At 43.9% G+C, this 27,188-nt stretch overlaps 1 long non-coding RNA gene across 3 annotated transcripts in view; it reads right to left on the bottom strand.

Moving 5' to 3' along the window:
* Positions 1-18,497: 18,497 nt before the first annotated feature.
* Positions 18,498-27,188, bottom strand: part of LOC140725924 (uncharacterized) — a 50,001-nt gene continuing 41,310 nt past the window's right edge. For all 3 annotated transcript variants that reach the window (XR_012098520.1, XR_012098522.1, XR_012098521.1), the window contains 2 exons: positions 25,088-25,216; positions 18,498-18,746 (listed from right to left, as the gene is read on the bottom strand). This is a non-coding gene — a long non-coding RNA (uncharacterized lncRNA). The remainder of the gene's footprint in view (positions 18,747-25,087; positions 25,217-27,188) is intronic.

Genomic DNA, 27,188 nt, shown 5'->3' with positions numbered 1-27,188 from the left:
CTGAGATTTAAGGGCTGTGGCGTCTCTTCATTTGATTGTCTGCATCTAGAGTTGAGGATGCAGAATGTCAGTGAGACATGCACTCTCCATTTGGCCTCAGTAAAGGTGGGTGTGTGAAGACTGTGGAAAGTGATTCGAACCAAGTCCAGGATCTACCTCTCAATTGTTCTTCTACACAAGGGATTACCAGGCTTTTTTTAAGCTAGTGATTGCCTCCCCGGAAATATTACAGAACAACTGAATGGGCATAGGAATAACATGATCATCTTGATCACGTTTTTAACAAAAATAATGGGATAGAATTATGTGATCAACAGAAAGTTACAAATTATACTATTTTAAATATAAATTTACTAAGGGATGAATTAAAGTTATTTGCTTATTTAATTAACTAGTGGATATTAATACAGTTGACTTTTTTGTCTCCAGTCACATAATTAATAAATATCATATAAAAGGAAGCATCTCAACCATGTTAATTTTGCTTGATTGTGAACCTCAATAGTTATTATCTTTTTCCAACTTAAAGCATACAACCCAAATACTCCCATTTCTTATTGGTAAGCCTTTGTAAGGTAATTTAAACATTTATAGCTGATTACTTATTCAATTTGCTTTATTGCTTTGAATTTCCAGTTTGAATATCCCACTTTCACCATTTGAATAATTAATGTCTTCTACTACTTCAAAATTCAGTTAAATTCTGCTTGAGGAAATATACATACTGTTTAAATGGAAACCCAATTGAGTTTAAATTAGATATACAAATTAAATGGTGGTATCTTACTGGAATAAACTTCTAATACTAATATATTTTCAAAAAAGCACAAGAAGATGACAATGATAAGACTTATTGAGTGAAATACCAGGCATAGATTTATTTTCAGATATGATGAATAGAAAATTGGTTGTGCTCTTTCAACTTCTGTTAAATTCTGGAAATTTCTTAGCACAAGTTCAAGAAAGGAAAAAACTAGGATCTACTAGCCAGTTAGCCTAAAATCTAATATTGGTAAGTGCTAAATACATTCCTGTAAAGACACAATGAGAAATAGGAGGAATAGGCCATCCTGCTCTTCATGCTATCTTGCCATTCTATAAAATTATGGCTGTGTTTTTCTCTTAGTACCACATTCCTGCCCAACATCACTTGCCTCCATAACTATCTACGAGTCTGTTGCCTCTGTCTTGAATAAGTCCTCTTTTCTGAAGATTCTTCAGAAAAGAATCTGTAAAAATTCTGAAGATTCACTACACACCATATGAAACTTCTGACCTCTACCCTGAGCGGCCAGTCACATACGATATTTTCAACTGTGCTTAGTCATAGATGCTTAACCAAGGGGAAATAATAACTCTGTATCTACTCTGGAAAGAGTCCCTCAGAATTTTGTCAGTAGTAATGAAATATATCAAAAATCATAATATTGTCAGGGAGCATCAATGTGCTTTGATGAAAAGGAAGATGTAATGAATAGTGATCTTTAAGGATGCAACAAGCCAGGTGAACAAAAAGTGAAACAATGAACATAGAGCATTTGGATGACTAAAGGGCATTTGATAATATGTCACAAAGAAGACAGGGATGCATAGCAGTACGAATAATATATTCATGTAGACACAAAATCTAGAGAAAACAGTAAGGTGCTGTCCTAATGCAGGATGAATGTAGATGGACAAAGAGGGAGCATAGGCTCCCCTCACTGGTTTATGACTCTATTATTCCAATTCATTAACTGAAAGAAAGCAGGAAATTGGGATATATGGGTTAATTTTAGGTTATCAAGCTGCAATTGGCGGAAAGCCACATGAGTAGGCACTGGGGCTATAGCTGTTTACTCCTTGCATTAATGATCTAGAGAAAGACAGACTGCATGACAACCATGTTTGCTGATTATACAAAGAGAAATGGGAAAGTATAAGGGACTAAATACAAAAATAAGGATATTTTACTACAGCCAGAGCATCATCATATCAAGTAGTCAAAAGAAAGTCAGGGTTATCTTGCACATTATAGATTGTTTGAAGATTTTGGTGCCCAAGGTATAAATTTTTGAGGGAAATGTAAGGCAAGTGATTGAGGCTCAGAAAAAGCTCAGAAGAGTGCCAAGGAACAGTTTCAGAACATCTGTTGATAGCCCTTGTACCAATGAAACATGAGACTGAATGGGTTCCATTGAAAATGGACAGAACAAACATTCTGAGAATATTTTAATAAATGTACAGTAATCAATGCAGGGAAAACGTCCTGAAAATTGCAGCAGTTTATTCAATCAGTGGCTTGAAAACTCATTTACAGGCTGAAGACTGCCGGTACAGAATCAACAGAAAAGAGGGTGGTGCATTGTATGGACATATGGTAGGATTAAGAAAGATAAATGGGAGATTTCAACGCATAAAAAGAGATAATCCAATTACATTTGGTATTGTCATGATCTCATGCCTGTGTCCGCCTTGTTGCTTTGTAATGTTGAAGAAAGGCAAGTCATTCTTTGCTTGAAAGATTTAACTTTATTTTTTCAACTTTGTGGTGATTTAAAAGGAATATTGACTTACAACATTTTCTGGCATCTTCCTTCCTCTGTAACTGGTTGTATTAAATTGTTCTCATCTGGATTTTTATACCAAATGCTTGACTCAGCCCTGGTTAAGCTTTGTGATGCATCATGATTCCATGCTTGAACCTGGTTTCAATTTTCAGTATCAATAGGACAGGGATGTATGATCGGCAGCAGTGCCATCTTAAGGCCAAAGTCTTCCCTGCTACAAGATGTTTACAATGAATCCTTCTTTAATGCAGCTTTTATAACTTGTCTAAAACATAGCAACACGTCACCTTATTTCAACTGGATCATATCTTATCTAAGTATTTTTCAACAAGGGATCACCTAGTTGCTAAACTTTGTTCTGTCTTAATAGATATTAGAAAGCTGTAAGGGGTACTCTACACAAAAGCAAATAACTGAAATGTGAATTGTAATTTACTGATAACCATCAAGTGTTGGATCTGCTAATACATGTTTATTCCAATTACATCAAGTAAGAACAGTTTTATCACAAAGTTAATGTGCTTTTTAAAGCAGGTGACCCTGTTTGATATGATCATGAGAGGTGGGTAAAATATATATTTTGCTGACTTGGTTTAAATATTTATAATTGGTACGCACCTACCTCACTATGTAATATATGCTTGATGTAGGCCATCTCTATTTTGAAATTTTATATTTGCCTCCTTTGTTCTGTTTATTCATTTTTTCCCAAATTGGTGAAGGGTAAAGTGGTGCTTTTGTTGCTTGGCAGAAAAGACAGTGTTTATGAGAAGTGTGTAGTGAATGTTGATCAGAGTTAATTATGTGTTTCTAATCATGGTCTAGTAAAGAGTGCCAAGACATTCCTTAAACATGAAACTTGTCAAGGTAAGCATCTTCAGAAGATAATGGTTGTGGGTTTTCATTGATCATCTGACTTAGGTATATAACATTTTATATTAGATGAACATTAAATTTTTATTACTTATTAACATGAGTTATACTTCTTACTTCTGTTATGTACCACACTGGTTAGTTTATTCAGTAGGAAATTTGGCACATGCATTTTTGTTTGGAGAAAGGATTACGATAAAAGATTCAGGCCCATCAAATGCAGCAGATTCTCTGGGATGTTAAAATTAAGGGCACATGACTTCATTTTGCCATGCAACCATTATCCCAATGTTCCAGCATGCATTGCGCACAATGGTCTTCACACTAATAAATAATGGGCTTCCAGGGTTGCTAGGCAATGTGTTGTGTACAGAGGTAAAGTTAAAAGATCTAGTAAAATGATAAAAGGCCCACAAAGAAGGTTCAGTGAACAATTCCATTCTTCCTTTACACCATTTTTCATGAACTGCCAGTTAGCTTCCATTGAGTACATTACTGCCAACTTTTCTGCTGCCATTTTCTCCCCTATAGTTTCAATGGTCAGTAGATTTCCAAATGAAAGTGAAAACTTCATGCCTAATCTTCTTGTTTGAACAAAAGAAGGAAAGATGGAATAATGGAAGTCAGCTGTTGTTTTCAGTATATGAGAGGTATCCCCCTACATCTGATGTACTGACATCTACTAACAAGGAGTTTAGAAGAATCACAAAAACTTGACTTGCTAAAATGATATTATGTAGTTGCGTTGTTACCCCTAAGAGACACTTACAGAGGTATATTGCTTGAGGCAATCAGATCTACATCCAAATTGCAGCAGAACATCAGCACTGTTAATGTTCACAAATGCATTTATGCTATAGGTTTGCTGGAGGTGTGCCAAATAGCTGCCAAATGGGATAAACTGCCAGATTATGCAATTCCTCCTCAATGTACACTTGATGTACAGAATGATGTACACTTCAGCAAAAGTGCAAATGGGCCACTCTAGTCCTGGTCTTAAGATCTTGTTTCCAATTTGATTGCCATTTCATTTTCTATTCTGCAGCTATTTTTAGGCCAATGTTAAAATGACATCTGTATTCTGCTCTTTTTTCCTATTTCCCTCAGTGAAGTCAGCTCAATTGTTAAAATGTTTTTTTCTATCATAAGTAATATATCCACAACAGACTATATGACTCCTAATTAGGCTACTACATTTTGTGAAAAATCAAACTGCTCTAAAAGTGTGAAGCCAACTTCTTACTATTGTGAGTTGATTTGGATCAGTGGCAAAAAAACAAGAGGCCAGAGGAATTCAGCCTGTCAGGCAGCAACCCAACGGCATAAATATTGCATTTTCCAATGTAAGTTAACCTACTTCCCCTTCTGTTTCTCTCTCTTTCCTTCTGATTTACCCAGTTCCTCTCACATATACCCTTCTTTCAACAACTACCTGCCCCCAGCCTCTATAACCCTGCTTCTTTCTGCTCTGCCCTACAAACTCTATCTGCCCACACACACATTCCACTAAGCACCCCACCTCACTGCTCCATTTGCCCACTATACCTCCCTACTTCGTTCCTCTACATCTTCCTTTCCAATCAAATTCCATAATCTGCAGTGCTTTGATGCCTCCACCTAAAACCTGCCAGCCTTCATCACTCTTGCTACCATTCCCTCCCCTTCCCTCCCCAGTATGATGTCCTTTGCCAGTCATCCCTCCTCAACTGGACCACCAAGACTGATCACCTGTCTGTCTCAGCGCAGAGACAGAGACTGAGGACTACAGCACCAGTGGTGAGAATGGTGAAGGTGTGGTCAAGGGAGGCAAAAGAATGCTTACAAAACTGATTTGAATTGGTGAACTGTGGGATTCAATTTGAATTTGAGTGAATACAGCACAGTCATTAACAACTTCATCACAGACATGTGAAAATCAGTATGCGCCTTTGAGAACATACCAGAAATACCCAAACCAGATGAACCAGGAGATTTGCAATCTGCTCAGGGCTAGATCTATGTTGTTCAAGAGCAGCAGCTCAGAACCCTACATGAAGTCCAGGTATGACCTTAAAGGCCATCATGAAAGTGACAAGGCAATTCCAAGTGAAATAGCATAGACAATTGAATGTATGTCAATTGTGGCAAGATTGCATGACATTACTTCCTATAAGACAAAACCCAACAGCATAAATGGCTGTGATACATCACTCCTGATAAGCTCATCCTCTTTTATACACATTTTCAAAGGGAGAATGAAATTACACCTGTGTAAATCTCCATAGCATCTGTCTAAATATCTTTCAACAGGGTGAATCCTCGCAAGGCATCAGGCCCCAATAGTGTTCCTGGCAGGGTAATGAAAACATATGCTAACCTACTGGTTGGACATCTTCAAACTCTCACTGCTGCTGTCAGGCATTCCCACCTATTTCAAAAGGGCATCAATCATAGCGGTGCCCAAGAGGAGCAGGGTGAGCTGCCTCAATGGCCATTTCCCAATAGGTAATCATATCTACTCTGATGAAGTGCTCAGAGTGGACATGGCTATAATTTACTCCTGCCTGAGCAAAGTCTTGGATCTGCTCCAATTTATCTAACATCACAACAGGTCTAGAATATTCCCTATCTCATTGGCTCTCCTCTCTGATTTGGAGCATCAGGATAACAACAATACATACCTCAGGCTGCTGTTTATCCATTACAGCTTAATGTTGAACACCATCATCGCCTCAGTTTTAATCAACAAACTTCAAAACGTGAGCAAATTGGTAATAACATCCTCTCTTGGCTATCTACATAGGCACAGCTCGAGGATGTGTGCCCCCTTCTTTATTCTCTTTTCACTCTTGACAATGTGACCAGGCACAACTCAAGCACCATCTATAAATTTGCAGATGACACCACTGGTAGAATCCTGATGGCAATGAGGAGAAGTGCAGCAAGATAGATCAGCTGATTAAGTGGTGTCATGACAACAACCTTGCACTCAACATCACCAAGACCAAGGAATTGATTGTGGAGAACATGTACCTGTCCTCATTGAGGGATTAGCAATGGAATGGGTGAACAGTTTCAAATGTTGTAATGTGAGTATTATTAAAAGTAAGTTAATACTAATCGGGAAGCTGTTGGTAGCAAGAGGCAGGATCCGGGGTTGGCGGGGTCTTTACTTCTGCTCTTTTTACTCCCAGTATGCATTGTATGTAGTTCCTCCACCCAGGCCGCACGAGGTACCTGGAAGCCTCTGTATTGTAAATATCATTTGCCGTCCCCGATAAAGATGCTCTTTTGACCATCAAGTTGTCAAGTGGTCTTTTTGTAAAGTAGAAGTTACCACATATTTTTGGCGACGAGGTAAACTAGTTTTGTGGAAGGGTCAGCCCCGTTTTTGATCAGGAGCTGTGAGCAGGTGAGGAGCCTCGTGTTCGGATGGCTACGTTCGGCATGGTCGGTGTGTTCGATGAGCAAATCGAGGAGTGGCCGGAGTACGAGGAAAGGTTGGGCCACTTTTTCTGTGCTAATGGAATTACTGAGGAGGCTAAGAAGCGCTCTATTCTCCTGAGTGTGTGTGGGGGGGCAAAGACATACAAGCTGATACGGAACTTAGCTACACCGTGGAAACCGGGAGAAATTCCGTACGACGAACTGGTCAGGCTCGTGGGGAACCACCACAATCCGAAGCCTTCGGCGATAATTCAATGGTTCCTGTTTCACAGCCGTGTCCAGAAGCCAGGTCAGTCTGTGGGCGATTTTGTGGCCAAGCTTTGGCAGCTATCGGAGCATTGCAATTTCGGAGCCATGTTGAATGACATGCTCCGTAATAGATTAGTATGCTGCATTAATAATGACGTCGTACAACACCACTTGTTGGGGGAAACCCCACCGTTGACTTTCAAGACAGCCCTAGAGATTGCTCAAGGCACGGAGTTGGCTGCTAATAATGCCAAGAATATACAGAAAGGATATGGGGGGTCACAGTCGACGGTAGTGCTCCAAGTCAGGAGGGAGACTGGTAGACAGGAAAAGCAGGTGAAATGTTTTCGGTGTGGAGGAACGCACTATGCAAATGTCTGTAAATTCAAAGATACTGTCTGCCATGCTTGTGGCAAGAAGGGACATTTCGTTAAAAAGTGCAGGAGCATAAAGGGTAAGGTTAAGCCTGGGGAGGGGAAAGCTCAACAGACTCAGGCAGCCACACACCACCTAGGAGAAGCAGACGGAGAGGCAGCATGTGCCTACAACATGTTTGGGGTGGAAACGGATGAGGGACCACCTGAACCATATTATCATATTATGCTACAGTCACTGTCAAGGTAAAGGACAGTAACTTCGAGATTGACTCAGGGGCTACTGCATTGGTCATTAGTGAAGAGACCTACAGGAGGACATGGGGATCCAACTTGCCTCCCATCAGACCATCTAAGCTCCAACTCAGGACCTATACGGGGCCACCTATACCTCATATAGGGGTGTTATATGTGGATATTTTGGCCGGGGGCCAGAAGGCTGAAGCTAGGCTGGTGATAGCTAAGGGGCAGTGGGCCCAGTCTTTTGGCCACGATTGGCTTCGCAAAATCTGGCTCAACTGGCATGAATTTAAAAATGCACACATGACGGAAGAGCATGAGGTGCAGTGTGCAGATGAAGTCGCCGATGCCAATGTGAGTGACAGACATAGTCCGGACACATTTGAGAGTGAGCTCGCAGCGCAGCTTGTGGCTCCTCAGCCTATTATAGGAGCAATTGAAGTTACCCCCTCGGCACTGAAAGCCAGCACACCACTTCTAGTACGGCGAAGCAGTGACCCAGCTCTTGTACCACCTGCCCAGTCACAGCAAGGTGCATCTCAGCCTGATGATCCCGCTAACAGGAACCTGCATGTGAAGCCAATCATAACAGTAGCAAACGGGGCACCCGCAGACGATGTAAGAACAGAGCCTCCAGGACCAGACAAGCATTCAGAAAGCACTCTAATTGATTTGACAAAGAAAGTAGAATTTTCTAGAGGCGGTGGCCCCCTGGGAATCCATGTGGTGCCTTTTAACTCTACACTGAGTGGAAGATTCCTTGGCCTGAGTATTCGTGGTATTGAAGAGAACAGCCATTCAAGAAAAGAGAACCTGCTCTAGGAGAATGAATGTATCATCAAAATCAATGACTGTGATTTAACAGACAAGACCTTTGTTCAAGCACAAGAGGTTTTCAAAAACACATTGCGATTTCCTGCTGTTGAACTCCACATAGTTCCAAGTTATAACAAGGAACTCTATGAAAAATTTGCAACTGGGTCTATTCTGAGCCACGGTCAAAAACCAAAGTTCCTTCTTCAGTGCGTTCCAAGCTAAGTGGCAAACCTGCAGATGTCGTTTATCCCAATAATGCTGAGAATAGCTTGCCACCGATTTCAAAGAAGCTCAGTAGTCCAAAGCAGTTAAGGAGCAATGACCACTTAATGCATACCAGGAAAGCAGGCCCATCAGTGACTTTGCTAGAGGGAGAGACACTGGCAGAGGGGGCAGAATCCCCTGAAGAGGATGGACATTCTCACGCGGACACACGGACCCCTCTCGTGTCCCCAACACTAGATTCACCCAACACATCCTCACCAGCAGTGCCTGCTGGGTCACCAGGGGTAGTGCGTAGATCACAGCGCCCTCACAAACCTCCTGACAGACTGAATCTTTGATTGGATAGTTTCTTTTGTTGTTAGATTGAACGTTGAATTTGCCATTTTTTTTAGGTGCTTTTGTATTGGTAACCTGTTGCTAATGATACCACTGTTTTTATTTCCCAGTTCTTCTATATTTGGGGAATGTTGGATTTTAAAGAGGGTGAAGTGTTGTAATGTAAGTATTATTAAAAGTAAGTTAATACTAATTGGGAAGCTGTAAGTAGCAAGATGTGGGATCCGGGGTCGGCGGGGTCTTTACTTCTGCTCTTTTTACTCCCAGTATGCATTGTATATAGTTCCTCCACCCATGCAGCAAGAGGTACCTGGAAGCCTCTGTATTGTAAATATCATTTGCCGTCCCAGATGAGGATGCTCTTTTGGCCATCAAGTTGTCAAGTGGTCTTTTTGTAAAGTAGAAGTTACCACATCAACATCTCAGAGTATCTATCTAGTGCCCAACATATTGATGCAATCATGAAGAAGGCTTGCCAGTGGCTATGCTTGATTAGGAGTTTGAGGAGATTTGGTGTGTTACCAAAAACTCCTGCAAGTATCATGGAGCCAATTGTGACTGGTGGCATCACTGCCTTGTATGGAAGCTCAGATGAACAGAATCAAAAGAGGTTGTAGACTCAGCCTGTCCATTGCAGGCACAACCTCCCCCCACCCCCCCCCCAATCAAAGACATCTTCAGAAGATGGCATTTGAAGAAGGGCATCAGTTATTATTAAGGACTCTCACAATCTGGGACATACCATCTTATTACTATCATCAGGGAGAAGGAACAGGGGCCTGAAGACCCACATTCAATATTTAAGGAACAGCTTCTTGCCCCCTGTTGTCAGATTTCTGAATAGTCCATGAATACTACTTTTTGCTATTCTTTTTTTCATTGTAACTTATAGTATGTTTTTTATTGTCTTGTACTGTACTGCTGCCAGAAAACAACAGATTTCATGACATATGACAATGATATTAAACCTGGCTCTGATTCGGAATTGTGTCCACCTATTGCTTGCCAACTCTTGCCGTGCTCTCCCTCTCACCTCTTCACATTACTATCTCACTTCTGCACTTCTGGTCCATATGAAGGTCTTGACTCAAAATGTTGACTTTATACTTCCATCCACAGATGCTGCCTGACTTATCCAGTTTCTTCAGCTGTTCATATTCCACTCTAAATTCCAGCATTTGCGGTCTCTGGCACCTCACTGATTTGTTTCAGTCCAAACTGAAATAAAGGTATTGTAAAAGGCAACTGGGGAGATGAATGTCTACAATGTTAACACAAGGATTTCTGGATCATTGTGCCTCCAGCATAGTTCCAGATGTACACTCAGTGGCCACGTCTGCTTGTTCATGCAAATGTCTAATTGGCCAATTGTGTTTCAGCAACTTAATGCAGACATGGTCAGGAGATTCCATTGTTGTTCAGAACCAACATCATAATGGGGAAGAAATGTGATCTAAGTGATGTGGAATGATTGCTGGTGCCAGACAGAGGGGTTTGAATATCTCAGAGATTGGATAATATCCTGGAATTTTCACACACAACAGTCTCTAGAGATTACAGAGAATGGTTCAAATTTTTTTTATATATCTTGCAAGTGGCAGTTCTGTGGTCAAAAATGAGTGAGGTCAGGGAAGAATGGCCAGACTGGTTCAAGCTGACAGGAAAGTGACAGCAACTCAGATAACTACATGTCATAACAGTGGTGTCCATAATAGTATATCTGAATGTACAACAGGTTGAACCTTGAATGGTGAGATAACAGAAGAAGATGATAGAGGTGTATAAGATGATGAGAGGCATTGATCGTGTAGATAGTCAGAGGCTTTTTTCCAGGGCTGAAATGGTTGCCACAAGAGGACACAGGTTTAAGGTGCTGAGGAGTAGGTACAGAGGAGATGTCAGGTGGAATGGGCTGCCAGCAACGGTGGTGGAGGCAAATACGATAAGGTCTTTTAAGAGATTTTTAGATAGGTACATGGAGCTTAAAAAAATAGAGGGCTTTGGGTAGGCCTAGTAATTTCTAAGGTAGGGACATGTTCGGCACAACTTTGTGGGCTGAAGGACCTGTACTGTGCTGTAGGTTTTCTATGTTTCTAAGACCACAAACATACACTCGGTGACCACTTCATTAAGTACAGGAGGTGCCTAATAAAGTGGTCACAGAGGGGAGTTTTTGGGGTACTGGATTAGTGTGAGTGCATTTCAGTGTCAAACTTCACTGAATCCTTGTGCAAAGTGAAGAGTGTAAACCTGAGCAGACCGAAAGGAGAAAGGTTATGTATAGAGGTCCAAAAACCTGATAGAGTAAATCAACAATGGGGAATTTCAGGAAAGAATTGAATAATTTCCATGTGGGTAAAGGAAACTCACTAAAATAACAAACTTTGAGGGGTGTTACAACTGGCAGAGCTGCCAGTTCACCAGTCACATGACCTGGGCTTAGTTCTGACTAGCAGCACTGAACGTGTGGAGTCTTCATGTTGTTTTTGTAGCCTATGGGTGCTCTACCTTCTTCCCATGTGGATCTGTAGGTTAATTGGTCACAGTAAATTGCCCCCAGTGTGTGGTCAAGTGACAGAATTGCGGGGGAATTGATGGGAATATGAACAGAATTCAATGGGTCAGGGGTAACAAACAAGACAGTAAAATCTGGGAAGAGTTGATGGGAATGTGAAGAGAATAACGTTTGACATGATTCCATTATACTGTTCTTTGCTGGTGAAAATCAAGATTTCAGCATCTGCCATCTCTTGTATCTCCATTAATGTCTTTGGGTGCTTGATGGTCAGCACAGACTGAAAGGGATTGTTTCTGTACTGACTATCTCTGTAGGATTCTATCATTTCATTTGCTACAAAAATGAAGGAAAAAGACACAGGAGGATCTCGATGATTAGAGGTTGCAGATTATAACTGAATTTGAAAATAGGATTGAAAGACACTGAATGAAGAGAGTAGTAAGTAAAATAAAAGCGATCCATGAAGTCTTTTTATGAACATATAAAGTCAAAAAAGATAGTCATAAAAGCAGATGGGGTCAATTAAAAACAAAGAAGACCACCTTGTGGAGAAAAAGTGGAAGACTTAGATACTAAATTAACATGTTGCACCTATTCTTCGATGGTGAAGGTTGCAGCCAAATTCACAGTAAAGGATGAGGTATGAGAAATTGGCTAGAATATAAGCACTTTAAGAGCGTACTTAACAAATTGGAAGTACTCGAATTAGAAACATCATCTGTTCCAGATGGAATGCATCCCAGGTTGTAGCATGGAAATAAAATGAGGCTCTGGCCAATCTTTCTTACACATGCTCACCCAACCAAACTATGCATATGCACAATCATTTTATGGTCCTGAGTGTTCCAATTTATGCCAGGAAGTTTCAAGCAAGCATTGCATAGTAATTCATTTCATTATGTAAATCACATCCAGTAGTGCCCAATCTAATTCTGCAATTAATATGGGTTTGCCTGGTAATGATCACTGGCAGATTTGTCTAGACTGCAGGTTCCCATCAAGTTCAGGGAGTAGTAGACTGTACTCATGTGGCATATAGGAATCCAGTCATCAAGCTGGATCTCTGTCAATTGGAAGGGTTGTTACTTCATGTGCCTCCAGGCATGGTGTAACCACCGGCTGTACATTACTACAATTGGTGCATCTGGGAAATGTGCATAGCTCTTTGATCCTGAGGTGAGTTATTGTGCATGCCTTTCTATCCATGGATCCTCACCCCTGTCTGGCCTCCTGGACTATTATTGCCATAGCTGTAGGGTACGTTTCCAAGGCCTGGACCAATTAGGTGCTGCCCTGCATAGTTCTTCAGCAAAACTACAATGTTGTCTTAATCAGCTGCACACTCCATGATTTTGCCATATTATAGAAAACACACTTTGTCCAGAAGGAGGAGAAGGAAAGAGACAACCACAGACAGCAATGGAGAAAGAGAGAGTGAGAGAGAGAATAGCATGCATGGTAACAGACTGTTTGACCCATCTGCTCTACACTGAGCGGTGGGCACCCATTTATGTTATTGTGCCACTACGTCATCTGCGAGCACCTCACTAAGTAAGCACATGTTCCCAGGCTCCTGTGTTTTTCTTTTGATTTGTTTCTGGAGTTACAAAACAGAACAGTGGTCGCAAGGAAGTCTTAAATGCTGAGATGATGACCTACCTGTTGATGTGCAGCACCATTTTTCTTTACAACACTACATTTGAGTTTTTAAAAAGTGCAGCACGTTTCTTTACAAAGGGAGAGAGGCAGTCGAATGAAAAAAAATGCAGAAAATAGTCAAAATTCCCAGGTTCATAAACAGTGAGTACCAGGTGATAATTACAATCTTTTTTAAAAAAGCTGAAATGATTGGCTACATGAAAAGATAGACAAATTTGCTTGGACAACAGATAACTGGGTGATATATACTGAACGATTTGAGTGGTATTTTAAAGCAAATGGAATAGCCAATGCTGAATGCATTTGGTGGAAGAGCATACAGTTTGCTTAGAAGTTTGACTGCTCCAACCAAACCGGCCAAACAATGGATACAGTAGACTGAGATGCAATTGAGTTACAATCAGGAGTGAAAGTGAGTGTTAAACAAGTTTTCAGCATCTAAACAGGAACCTGCCTAGCCAAACAAATTGTGCTACCTTGTGGCCAGGGCTCACATTCACCAGACCAATGCAGATTTAAAGGCAAACCTTGCAGAAAATGCAGCAAAGTACAGCACGTACAAAGAGCATATTGGGCAGACAAAAATAATTAGATGGCACAAGGAAGAGAAAAAGATAAAAAGTCAAGTTGCAGTTTCAAAAAGAGCACTAATGTGTATGCTGTTGATGAAAAACCTGACAGTGATGAGTGACACAGGACTGAGTAGCCTTAAGATTTAAAGCATGAAAATTAACAAGAGACAAGCAAAGTTACTTACACCAGAAGTGAATGGTAAATTAATTAAAATGGAATTGGACACTAGCTTGGCTATTTCAGTCATTCCACAAAATGAGTTTGAACTGCATTTCAAAGATACTGAACTGAAGCCTGCAGATATCCAACTAAGAACTTAGATGGAAGAAGAGTCCAAAGTGCTTCTCTCTATAACCACTCACAAAGGGCTTTATCGTGATAATAGGTTTATTTTTGGAGTAGCATCTGCATCTGCACTCTGACAGAAGGCTGTGGAACTGCAAGACTGTCCGGGCACTCAGTGTTACCTGGATGACATCATTGTTCCCGGTTAGGATGACAAGGAACATCTCCAAAATCTTAAGACAGTGTTAGAAAGATAAGAAGATTATGGGCTCAGAGCAAGATGCAAAAGTACGAATTCTTTAAACAAGCATCTCTTACTGAGGTCGCACCATTGACGCACGAGGAATTGCACAAGTATGCTGAGGAAATTCAAGCAGTGATGAATCTCCCTAGGCCAAAGGATGTGTCACAGTTCTGGTCCTTTTAGGATTTTGGCAATTACTTTAACAAGTTCCTGCCAAACCTGGTTACAGCGCTCTACCACTTCAACTCATTTCTAAATCTAATGAACAATGCACTGTGAGGTGGTTTTCAAGAAGGTAAAGGAAGTAGTGATGTCAGTCACTGTACTCACACATTATCATCCACATCACCCAGTGAAGCTTGCCTGTGATGACTCACCTTATGATATAACCGGCACTCCAATCGTTAGTTGGAGAGCTACGAGACAGGAGGTGGTGTATAGGTCCGGGAGTGAAGTTCAAAAAGGGAAAGTTTCATGGGAACTTGGCTATAACCCGCACACCAATTGTGTGTTGGATAACAGGGAAGCTTCAGGCATAAAAGGGAGACACTGCATAACAGAGCGGTCATCAAAGGAACGGTTTGTCAGAGTGGCTCATTCGGGCTTCGGCGTGGTAAGTGAGTAGGTGGACTTCATTTTTCCCTTGCATTTTTTGAGGAATAGAGAGTACGTCTGAAACATTAGTGCTTTGCTCTGAGTGTCAGATGTGGGAGTCCGGGCAATCTTCCAGTCCCCCAGATGGCCACATCTGTAGCAGGTGCATTGAGATGCAGCTTCTGAGAGACCATGTTAGATATCTGGAGCTGTGGCTTGATGACCTACAACTTATTAGGGAAAGTGAGCAGGAGATACAGTAGAGAAGAGCTATGAGGAGTTAGTCACCCCAAGCCTGCAGGAGTTCGACAAGTGGGGCAAGGTCAGGGAAGGGAAGATAAGAGCTCAGATAGTAGAGAGCACCCCTGTGATCCCCTCAGTAATCGTTATCTTGTTTTGGATGCTGTTGGGGGGGAGTGACCTGGCAGTGGATGACCATGGCGATCGGGTCTCTGGCACTGAGTCTGGTTCCATGGTGTAGAAGGGAGAGAAGAAGATGAGGAATGCGGTAGTCAAAGGGGATTCCATAGTGAGGGGAACAGACAGGAGGTTCTGTCAGCCTGATAGAGATACCCGCATGGTGTGTTGCCTCCCAGGTGCCTGGGTACGGGATGTCTCAGATTGGGTGCAGAGTATTCTGAAGGGAGAGGGTAAACAGCCAAAAGTCTTGGTACACATAGGTACCAATGACATAGGTAGAAAAAGGAAGGAGATCCTGAAGAGAAAATTCAGGGAATTGGGTAGGAAGCTGAAAAGCGGAACCTCCAGGATTGTAATCTCAGGATTTCTGCCTGTGCCACGTTCTAATGAGTGCAAGAATAGCATGATCAGGCATATTAATGTGTGGCTGAGAGACTGGTGTAGGGGGCAGGGATTCAGGTTCCTGGTTCATTGGGGCCTCTTCTGGGGAGGTACGACCTGTACAAAAAGGATGGGTTACACTTGACCCAAAGGGGTCCAATATCCGAGCAGGTCGGTTTAATAAAGGTGTTAGGCAGGGTTTAAACTAATTCGGCAAGGGGATGGGAACCAGAGTGATAGGGCTGAGGATGGGGGAAACAGAAATAAATCAAAGGTAGTGTGCAACAGAGATGATAGAAAGGAAAGGCAGGAGATGAGGCATAATCACAGCCAGTGGGATGATTTATGGGGTAATACAGGCATAGTGCAGTTAAAACAGAAAGCAACAAATACTAGACTGAAAGTGCTATAGTTGAATCCATGCAGCATAAGAAGTAAAATGGACCATCTTGAAATTCTGCTACAGATTAGCAAGTATGATATTGTGCCCATCTCTGAAACTTGGCTAAAGGATGGCTGCCATTGGGAGCTGAACGTCCAAGGATAGATGGTATATCAGAAAGATAGATTCGTAGGCAGAGGGAGGGTGTGGCCCTGTGTATAAGAAATAATATTAAATCATTAGAAAGGGATGACATAGGATTGGAACTTGTATAGTCTCTATGGGCTGAGTTAAGAAATGGCAAGGGTAAATGGGATCCTATGGCAACTGTATACATGCCTCCAAACAACAGCTGGGATGTGGATTACAAATTACAGCAGGAGATAGAAAAAGTGTGTCAGAAGGACAATATCATGATAATCATTGGGGATTTTGGAAAACCAGGCCAGTACTGTACCTCAAGACAGAGAATTTGTAGAAGGTCTAAGGGATGGCTGTTTAGAACAGCTTGTTGTTGAGTCTACTAGGGGATTGGCTGTACTGGATTGGGTGTTGTGCAATGATCCGGAGGTGATAAGAGAGCTTAAGGTTAAGGAACCCTTAGGGAACAGTGATCACAATATGATTGAGTTCACTATGAAATTTGAGAAGGAGAAACTAAATTCCAATGCATCAGTATTTCAGGGGAATAAAGGAAATTCCAATGGCATGAGAGGGGAACTGGCCAAAGTTGACTGGAAAGGAACACTAACAGGAAGGACAGCAGAACAGCAATGGCTGGAGTTGCTGCGAAAAATGAGGAGAGGTCAATTCAGATATATTCCAAGAAGAAATTTTCAAATGCAAGAAGGACACTACCGTGGCTGATAAGTGGAGTCAGAGCCAAAGTAAAAGCAAAAGAGAGGGCATACAAGGAAGTCAAAGCTAGTTGGAAGATAGAGGATTGGAAAGCTTTTAAAAACTTGCAGAAGGAAACTAAGAAGGTCATTAGGAAGGAAAAGATGAATTATGAAAGGAAGATGGCGACTAATATCAAAGAAGAAACTAAAAGCTTTTTTAAGTATATAAAGGGTAAAAGAGCATTGAGGATAGATATAGGACCAATAGAAAATGATGCTGGAGATATTGTAATGAGAGATGCAGAGATGGCAAAGGTACTGAATGCATATTTTGCATCAGTCTTCATAGTGGAAGACATCTGCAGCATACCGGGCATGCAAGAGTATCAGGGAAGTGAAGTATGTGCAGTGAAAATTATGATTGAGAAGGTGCTCAAGAAGCTTAATGGTCTGAGGGTGGATAAATCTCCTGGACCTGATGGAATGCACCCTTGGATTCTGATGGAAGTTGTTGGAGAGATTGCAGAGACATTAACACTGATCTTTCAAGAATCGATAGATTCTGCCATTGTACCGGATGACTATAAAATTGCAAATGTTACTCTGGTATTTAAGGAGGATGGGAGGCAGCAGAAAGGAATCTATAGACTTGTTAACCTGACATTAGTGGTTGAGAAGCTGTTGGAATCAATTGTTAGGGATGAGATTACAGAGTACCTGGAGACACATGACAAGATAGGCCAAAGCAACACACACAAAATGCTGGTGGAACGCAGCAGGTCAGGCAGCACCTATAGGGAGAAGCGCTGTCGATGTTTCGGGCCGAGACCCTTCCGGCTTCCTGAAAGGAAAATCCTGCCTGACTAATATACTACAATTTTTTGAGGAAATTTACACGTAGGGTAGACAAAGGAGATGTAGTAGATATGGTGTACTTGGATTTTCAGTAGGCTGTTGACAAGGTTCAGTACATGAGGCTGCTTAGTAAGATAAGAGCCCTTGTGATTACAGGGGCGTTATTAACATGGGTGGAGCATTGGCTGATTGGCAGTAAACAGAATGGGAATAAAGGGATCCTATTCTGGCTGGCTGCCGGTTACTAGTGGAGTTTCACGGGGGTCGGTGTTGTGACCGTTGCTTTTTACGATGTATGCCAATGATTTGGACTATGGGATTAATGGATTTGTGGCTAAATTTGCCAATGATACAAAGATAGGTGAAGGAGTGGGTAGTGTTGAGGAAACAGAGAGCCTGCAGAGAGACTTAGATAGTTTAGGGGAATGGGCAAAGAAGTGGTAAATGAAATACAATGTTGGAAAGTGTATGGTCATGCACTTTGATGGAAGAAATAAATAGGCAGACTATTGTAACCCTCAGGTTCAGCCGACAATGTTAGTCTAGGGGATGACAGTCTCCAGCACCGCCAACCTTGTGAAATCGCATTTGTGTGGATGCTGCATGATGTGTTGCCCTGTTACAAACCCGTACCACAAAATATCAGACAGTACACCAAATGCAATTCAATGATTGAGCTTTATAATTCTTAATTTGACTATAGGGTTAGTAAGGAAATCAAAAGGAAAAAGGGCCCATTTTAATGAAACAGTTTGATGTGCACGTTGGTTGGAGCTCATGGTTTTCCATCCATTAGTTCCCCATCGATTTCCTCCAAGCGTCGTTGACTCCTGGACCCTCACTTCAAGTCCACTCCGCCCTGCGGTCCACCAGTTCTCTCCTCTCGTGTCTTCTCTCTTCATTTTTTGCTGACAAAAGACCGCAAATACCTCCTCTCAGACACACAAGGAAGAAACATCACTCCCATCATTTGATGGCGCACATTCCAAAGTCCCCGTCATCTCCAATCATAACCCAAACACTGCTGCTGTAGAGAAACCTTTACATCAGCACTCAAACCTTTCCCAGGATGTTACACTCTCCTCCTATCAAATTTAATCATGCCCTCATGACTTTGAGATAATTTGCCAACCCTTCCTGCAAAGCACAAAGTCCAACCCAGGTGTAAAAGGCAGTGACATAGCTCTCCACAATGCTAGGAGCCACACTCAGTTCCCCCGCTGCAACAAAGGCCAGCCTATTTGACGGTCTCCTAATTCTGAGACCTCCGTTCCCCCTTATCTACCTCTTCATGTTCCAACACTACAGGGGATACTTCTGGTCTACCTGGCGAGGCCTCCCCTGGCCTGCCATTCGTGCCCACCTGCAACTCTGACCCATCTGTCCCCAGCTAAGCTCCGCTTCATCCCTTGCAGGGTCCCGCTGAAACCCAGGCTGTCCACAGGCAGCCACCCCCTCCGATTTCACCTGACTCAGCGTGAGAAAGGTTGGGAGTCTCTTCCTCAATCAGTGGGAAGTTAGCAAAAGGCAGCATATAGTACACCTCCATGTCCTCATCCTCTGAATCAGTATTCTACTGAGGGGCAGAGCCTGGCAATATCTCTGGATGTTGGTCCTGCAGTCGCCCCGCATTTCCACAGAGTCCTCTGACTAGGTGTAGGCTCCAGGTCGAGCTCTGGGTCAACCTGCTCCTCTTGTCTCAGAGGCAGAAGTTGATTCCGATGGAGAATCTTGACAGGCCTATTCCTATCTTTTGGTTTCACCTGGAAACCTGGTAGGTTTGGTATCTGACTCCCCACAATATAGGGCGTAGCTGCCCAGCAGTTGGCCAACTTTTGCTTTGCAGGTAGCCCCAAATTCCTTATGAGGACTCGGTCTCTTGGCAGGAGTTGAGAAAACCTCATCTTTTGCTCATACCTCCTCTTATTTCCTTGATCCTGCTTGGCAGCCGCGATCCCAGCTAATTCATAAGCCTTTTCAGCTCCCTTCTCATGTCAGACACATACTTCAGATAAGTCTTTGCAGGTAGATTATCCTCGTCAGTCTCAAAACAAAGGTCAATGGGCAACCTCACCTCGCACCCAAACATCAGATAATGCGGCGAGTACCAGGTAGCTTCATTTTGGGTACAGTTGTTACTGTGGACCAGATGTCCAATATGTTGACTCCACCTGCTCTTCTTGCTGATCTCCAGGGTCCTGAGCTTGTCTAGCAAGGTCTGATTAAACATCTCTGGCTGGGGATCACCCTGTAAGTGATAGGGCATGGTCCTTGACTTCTCAGCTCCAAGCATGCCCAGTAACTCATAGATGAGCCTACTCTTGAAATCCCGTCACTGATCACTATGTATCTCCCTGGGGAGGTCATAATAAATGAAATACTTCTCCCATAAACTTTGGCCAGAATAGACACAGTCTGGTCCTTGGCATGGAAAGCCTGCACATATCGGGTATAGTGATCCGTGATGACTAAGACATTTGTCATGTTGCTGGCATCTGACTCTATTGACAGGAAATCCATACACAGCAGGTACAGGGGCCCTGCACTCTGTAAGTGGGACAAGGGAGCTGCCCGCATAGGCAGCGACTTCCACTGTATGCATCGAATGCACGACTTGCAGTATTCCTCGGTCTCTAGCTTCATTCGGGGCCAATAGAACTGGTCTCTGAGCAATCCATAGGTCTTTTCAACCCCCAAATGTCCAGAAACATCATGAAGTGACTTCAGCACAATCCTCTGATACCACTCAGGCAGAGCCAGCTGGGAACGCCGAGGTCGATCTGGAGGTGATGTGACCTGGTGTAGGATCTGGTTCCTCAACTCCAACCTGGTAATAGAGGCACTGCAGTGTGTTTTGTCTTCACCAACTGTACCATGTCTCCTTTTTCAACTGTTGACCAAATGGTACTGATGCCCGGGTCATCTCACGGAGCAACTGCCACTTCCCCAGAACTCAAAACCAGTAACCGGCTTGTCTTCAGAGCAGTCAGCTTACAGTAAACTTGTAGAATGGCATCATCAGAAGCCCCCAATTGATCTACCGCTCGATCCTGCCCTTGCTTTCCCTTTGCCTTCACAGTGATGGCAAACTGACACATGGCTTTCACTCCTGGGGCAACAACACCCTCCCACTCTTCGTCCCTGACCAGTCCCTCATGCGCCCGTTGGGACAAATCATCAGCATCAATGTTTCTGCTTCCCGGTCGGTACTTCAGGCTAAAATCATAGGCAAACAATGCCACCAACCACCAATGGCCTGTGGCATCCAATTCTGCCAAGGTCAGGATATAAATTAGGGGATTGTTGTCTGTCCTCACCTCAAACTTGGCCCCATAGAGGTTGTCACTCAGCTTATCCACCTCAGCCCATTTCAATGTGTGTGGGATAGTTTCTCCAGAGGGTGACAGACTCTGACTTACAAACACATAAGGTCTCAAACCGGTGCCACGAGCCTGGAACAGTACACCACCTAAACATTCTCTGCTGGCATCCATATGCAGTACATACGGCAATTGGGGGTCTGCAAAAGCCAGCACAGGCACCTGCGTCGGCATCTGCTTCAGTGACTGAAAGGCCTCTTCACATTCTGCATCCCACCTCGGTCTAAAAGGCTCTGAAGGGCTAAGGCACTCTTTACCCTCCTCTTCTTTCATCCCCCTCCATTTCTTCCCCAAGGGAGGGTAACCACACAGAAGATGATTCAACGGGTGACTCATTTTCATGTAGCCCTTCACAAACCTCCGATAGTAACCACAAAATCTGAGGAATGAGCGCAAAGCTTTGGCCATGTAGTCACTGCCTCTATCTTAAACAGATCTGTAGCTACTCCAACTGTGAGACTATGTGCCCAACATATCTGACAGATGTTTTGCAGAACTGGCACTTGTCCAGGGCAAGTTTTAACCCTTCAACTTTCAGGCGGCCCAGCACCTTCAGTATCCTCGCTTCATGTTCTTCCAAGGTGGACCCAAACACTATGAGGTCATCCAGATACACCAATACCTCAAGCAAGTTCATATCCCCCATGGTTTTCTCCATGACCCGCTGGAAGCTTGCAGGGGCTCCTGATACCCTGGGGCATCCTTTCAAACTGGAAGAATCCCAGTGGACATATAAATGCCATCTTCCCTTTGTCAGCCTGACTCATGGGGATCTGGTAATATACACTTATCAAGTCCAGTACACTGAACCACTTCACACCACTCATACAGGCCAGCATGTCTTCGATTCTTGGGACCATATACTGGTCGGGGATGGTACACCTGTTCAGAGTCCTATAGTCCACACACATCCATACCATCCTATTCTCTTTTCTGGCCACTACAATTAGGGATGCACAGGGGCTTCAGGACTCGGTGATGACCCAGTTTCTTTCAACTTACACAAATGCAGCCAAATGTGTTCTACCTCTGCAGGGGCCAGACACCACGACGTCTCTCTCTGAACAAGGTGTCCTCGGTCACCCAGACAGTGTGATGAGTGCTCTTGAAACAACCCACATCAAACTCATCAGTGGAAAAGACACCTTCCAGCTTCAAAATCGTCTCTAACAATCTCCTCTTCCAACCTGCAGGTACCGGGGGTCCCCGAAGTTGAATGACTCAGCAGTCAATTTGCTCCCTTTTACAGAGGGGTTCTCCTCGGATTGTCACACAGGGACGTGGGACATTACCGTCACCAGGAAGAGATGTGCCAGGGGCATCCCCCGCTTGAAGGTGACCTTCCTCTTCACAGTGTTCCTTACAATCACTGCCATCCTGCCCGCCTGTACAACTGAGGGCTTCTGCAATTCCCCAGCAGGAAATCCCGCTTCCAGAGCGTCCACTAAGAGGACTTCTCCCTCAGGCATTCCGAGAAATTTGGGGGTCCCCATCACTCTCGCTACTTCCCCTGGCTGTACCACCAGTGGCTTTAACTGGGTGAACCACATAGTCCATTGTTTAAATTCGGTATCCGGCCCAATGCAGCCATGCACTTCCTCAAAAGCACCTCGAAACAACAAGTGCACAGACAATGTTCCCAGAAAGCTCTCACCAGCCTTTTCCTTGCATGCCCCCATGAGCCTCCTCACAAGAGGAGTGTTGGTCCCCACCAGAATTGAAACACTGCCCTTCTCAATGGGGCGTGGACAAACCAGCGCTAATGTGTCAAGGTCCTCAGCCACTCTCACATCGGCCTCTGAAAACTCCAGCTTCACTGACTAATAGCCATCGTATGGACAATCACCAGCACTAAGACCCCAGATCTCCAGTGCGTTGAATGGTGTCAGTGGTACCAGTTGTAAAATGAATGGTACAGCAATGTGACCTGTGACCCGGTGTTGAGTATGGCTTTGGTATAGATACTCTATATCCGTAGCAGTACACTGGAGCATGGCCCCACCAAGCCTTCAGGAATAAGGTCTTTCACTTTCCTTGGTAAATTGCTGGGAATGTGATCCCCCAGAGACACCAGGCTGTTCCCTCACTGGGTCTCCTCTAAGTTTCCCACCATCTCTCCTTGCTTAGGTACCCGGGGGCTTACCCTCCAAGGGGCTTCCCGCTGCTCACACTCGCGCCTGGTGTCCCTCTTCATCACAGCTATAACAGACAATACCAGCTGCCCCTCTTCTCATGGAACCCTGGCCACTAGCAGCCTTCTGCAAAGTCTGTCCCCTTAGAGAGTCTGCCTCTCTATCAGTCCCATCGTATGGGGGGGGTGTTACACCTGAGGTTAACAACCAGGACATCTCAGTTCTCAATTCTGCCACATCTCCTTTACCACTCCCTGGGCTGGGCCAGCTGTGGTCACTTCATCACAAGGGGCTTCTACCGAAGACTGTACCCCCCTGATGGAGGCCTCCTGTGCCTCTGACACGTTCTCCTCCTCCTGTACCTCTCTGATCAGCTCAACAAAAGAGGGAAGGTGGTGCGTCTTACGAGATAGTCAGAGAGCCCAAACGATCAGGTCCTGGGACTGGGCACCCTTTGCTATCTGGTCCATTCTTAACTGATCCACATCAGCTGCCTGAATGGCCCCTCTGCGCCATAAGCTATTTAGCTGCCTCTAGCCAAAAGATGTAGGCAGGAAGCTTCTCCCCCTTCTCCTGACATGTTCTGAAACCCTGTCATGAGCTCCATTGGGCTCCCCGTCATGCCAAATGCATTTTCCAGTGCTCCCATGTAATCGGCAGCATTGGCTAGGGGGTACCGGGACTTCACGGCTCTCACCCCGTCAGCAGCCCGCCCCCTCAAACTCTCAACCACTCTCAGTCGCTTTACATCATCAGAGCACTGCCACTCATCTAACAACTGAGAGGTCTGCTCCACCCAAGTCTCATTCTCCTCTTTCCCCTTTGGGGGGGGGGGCTGGGTGTTATTCCAGAGAATATTCATAGTTTCCAGTGTGGACCCTCTGTCTGTGTACTGGGTCACTTGTTCTTCGGAGAGGTAAGGGCTAATGCCAGCTCAGAACTCTCATTCTTCACAGGAGAATGGGGACTAATTAGACATTCAAACTCTGACCACTTCTTCCCCTCCACAGAAACGATAGAACCCTGTTTTCAAAGTCTCCGCTCCCAGCTATGGGAAACTCAACTTGTGATTGGGCCCACTCTGCTACACTCTCCTCCTCCCTGACAGTATGGACAGTCCATGGCCCCGCCTCACCTGGGGCACCAATAGTACCGGGCAGCTCCACTGCAGTTACATCAGTGCTAGTCTGCAGTAAAACGAGGTCTGTGCCCACCATTTTATCAAACCTCCGCTCAGCAATCATAACTTTGCTGACAACTTTAACTATACTTAACAGGTGAATTACCAAGTCATCCAAAGTACAAATATCTACGCCATGCAAAGCACACATATTAGTTACCAGTAACCCCATGGAGTCACACCACCACTCCACCCTGGCAGCATCTGTACCAGCACAGACTTAAACACACAACCCCCGGTTCAATGCTCAGGGCAGTCACACAGTATCCAATGAATTCAATCCCAGATGAGCCCCCACAATTGTAACCCTCAGGTTCGGCTGGCAGTGTTAGTCTAGGGGAAGACAGTCTCCGGCACCGCCAAACTTGTGAAATCACATTTGTGTGGATGCTATGTGATGTATTGCCCTGTTACAAACCCATACCACAAAATATCAGACAGTACACCACATGCAATTAAACGATTGAGCTTTATAATTCTTAATTTGACTATAGGATTAGTAAAGAAAACAAAAATGAGAAGGGCCCATTTTAATGAAACAGTATGTTGGAGCTCACAATTTTCCGTCCATTAGTTCCCCATCGATTTCCTCCGAGCATCGTCGACTCCCAGACTCTCACTTCAAGTCCACTGCGTCCTGCGGTCTACCAGCTCTCTCCTGTTGCATCTTCTCTCTTCATCTCTCACTGACAAAAGACCGCAAATACCTCCTCTCAGACACTCAAGAAAAAAACAAAACTGCCCTCATTGGATGGCACACATTCCAAAGCCCCCATTCTCTCTAATCATAACCCAAACACTGCTTCTACAGAGAAACCATTACATTGTCAGCGAAACCTTTCCCAGGGTGTTACACTATTACTTAGGTGGGGAGAGAATTCAAAATGCAGAGATGCAAAGCGATTTGGGAGTCCTTGTGCAGGATTCCCTAATGATTAACCTTCGGGTTGAGTTGGTGCTGCAGAAGGCGATTGCAATGTTGACATTCATTTCTAGAGGTGTAGAATATAAGAGCAGGGATGTGATGTTGAGGCTCTATCAGCACTCTGAGGCCACACTTGGAGTATTGTGTGCTGGTTTGGGCTCCATATTTTAGAAAGGATATACTGACATTGGAGAGAGTTCAGAGAAGATTCACAAGAATGATTCCAGGAATGAAAGGGTTGCCATATGAGGAACATCCGGCAGCTCTTGGTCTGTATTCCTGGAGTTCAGGAGAATGAGGGGGGATCTCATAGAAACATTCCGAATGTTAAAAGGTCTGAACAGATTAGATATGGCAAAGTTATTTCCCATGGTAGGGAAGTCTAGGCCAAGAGGGCGTGACTTCAGGATTGAAGGACGTCCATTTAGAAGAGAGATGCGGAAAAAATACTTTAATCAGAGGGTGGAAAATCTGTGGAATTTGTTGCCATGAGTGGCTGTGAAGGCCAAGTCATTGGGTGCATTTAAGGCAGAGATAGATATATTCTTAATTAGTTGGAGCATCAAAGGGTATGGGGAGAAGGCAGGGGAGTGGGGATGACTGGAAGAATTAGATCAGCCCGTGGTTGAATGGCAGAGCAGACTCGATGGGCTGAATGGCCTAGCTCTACTCCTATATCTTATGGTCTTATCTTATAGATATGGTCATGCCACAAGTTATAGCTTTGGCATCATGTTCCCTTACCAATTACCACTTACATACTTAGGCATGGATTGACAGAGAGGCCTTGAGTCTGGTTTGGGATGTAAAGCATTTCAACCAGTATTTGTATGGAAATGAGTGTGCCCTCATTACAGATCGTCAAATGCTAGTATTAATTTTCATTCCAAAGAAGTTGTGTTCCTGTGATGAGAGTCTTTGACAAGGATGGTTTGAACCCAGTTGCTGGAGTATCTAAATGAAGGATCGAGATGTGGTATCAAAGTTGATCGAGAACTGAGCACAAAACAGATGCTAGATGAAATCACTAGTAGGCTTACAATTGGTGCCCAGGCTGCAGAACTGATCCCTGTCTCCTCTTGTGGTTAGCCTTCTGGGTAGAAGCTAGCAAAATCTCCCTTGCCCCAGTCCATCTCTCCTTGCAGCATCATGCAAGATCTTCGGTCGCAGGAACCGCAACTTCGGCCTCCTGCTCAGGGAGAAGTGGCAGAGAATACCCAAATTAGCTTTTAAAAGGGGAAATCCCACACGCTTAATGCTGTAAAGTATTGTGGTCAACCTCTGCCCACATCATATAGTTTCTCCACTCATCTGGTCTTTCAGAGGCTAGGCTTCTTAGGGTACATTCCATACCTTGCTTCACCCGCTCCATCTGGCCATTGGACTGTGGGTAAAATCCCGAGGCAAGACTTATTGTTGCCCCAATCAGCTTGCAAAATGCCCTCCAGAAACATGATGCGAATTGTGGTCCACAATCCGACACAATGTCCATTGGAAAACAATGGATCCTGAAGATTTGCTGCAGGATAATTTCAGCCATATCCACCGAAGATTGGGGTCAATCCAAGGTGATGAATTTACAAGCCTTTGATAAATGATCCACAATTACCATGACAACAGTCTTTCCCTTGGTTGGAGGAAGACCCGTGACAATGCCCATGGAGATGTGTGCCCCTGGTCTATCTGGAACAGGTAGCGGGTGGGGAAGTCCTTGAGATCAGGTACAGAGCTTC

The sequence above is a fragment of the Hemitrygon akajei genome, chromosome 4 (assembly GCF_048418815.1).
Source record: "Hemitrygon akajei chromosome 4, sHemAka1.3, whole genome shotgun sequence".
Classification (NCBI taxonomy): Eukaryota; Metazoa; Chordata; class Chondrichthyes; order Myliobatiformes; family Dasyatidae; genus Hemitrygon; species Hemitrygon akajei.
This window is presented reverse-complemented; position numbering and strand designations above follow the sequence as displayed.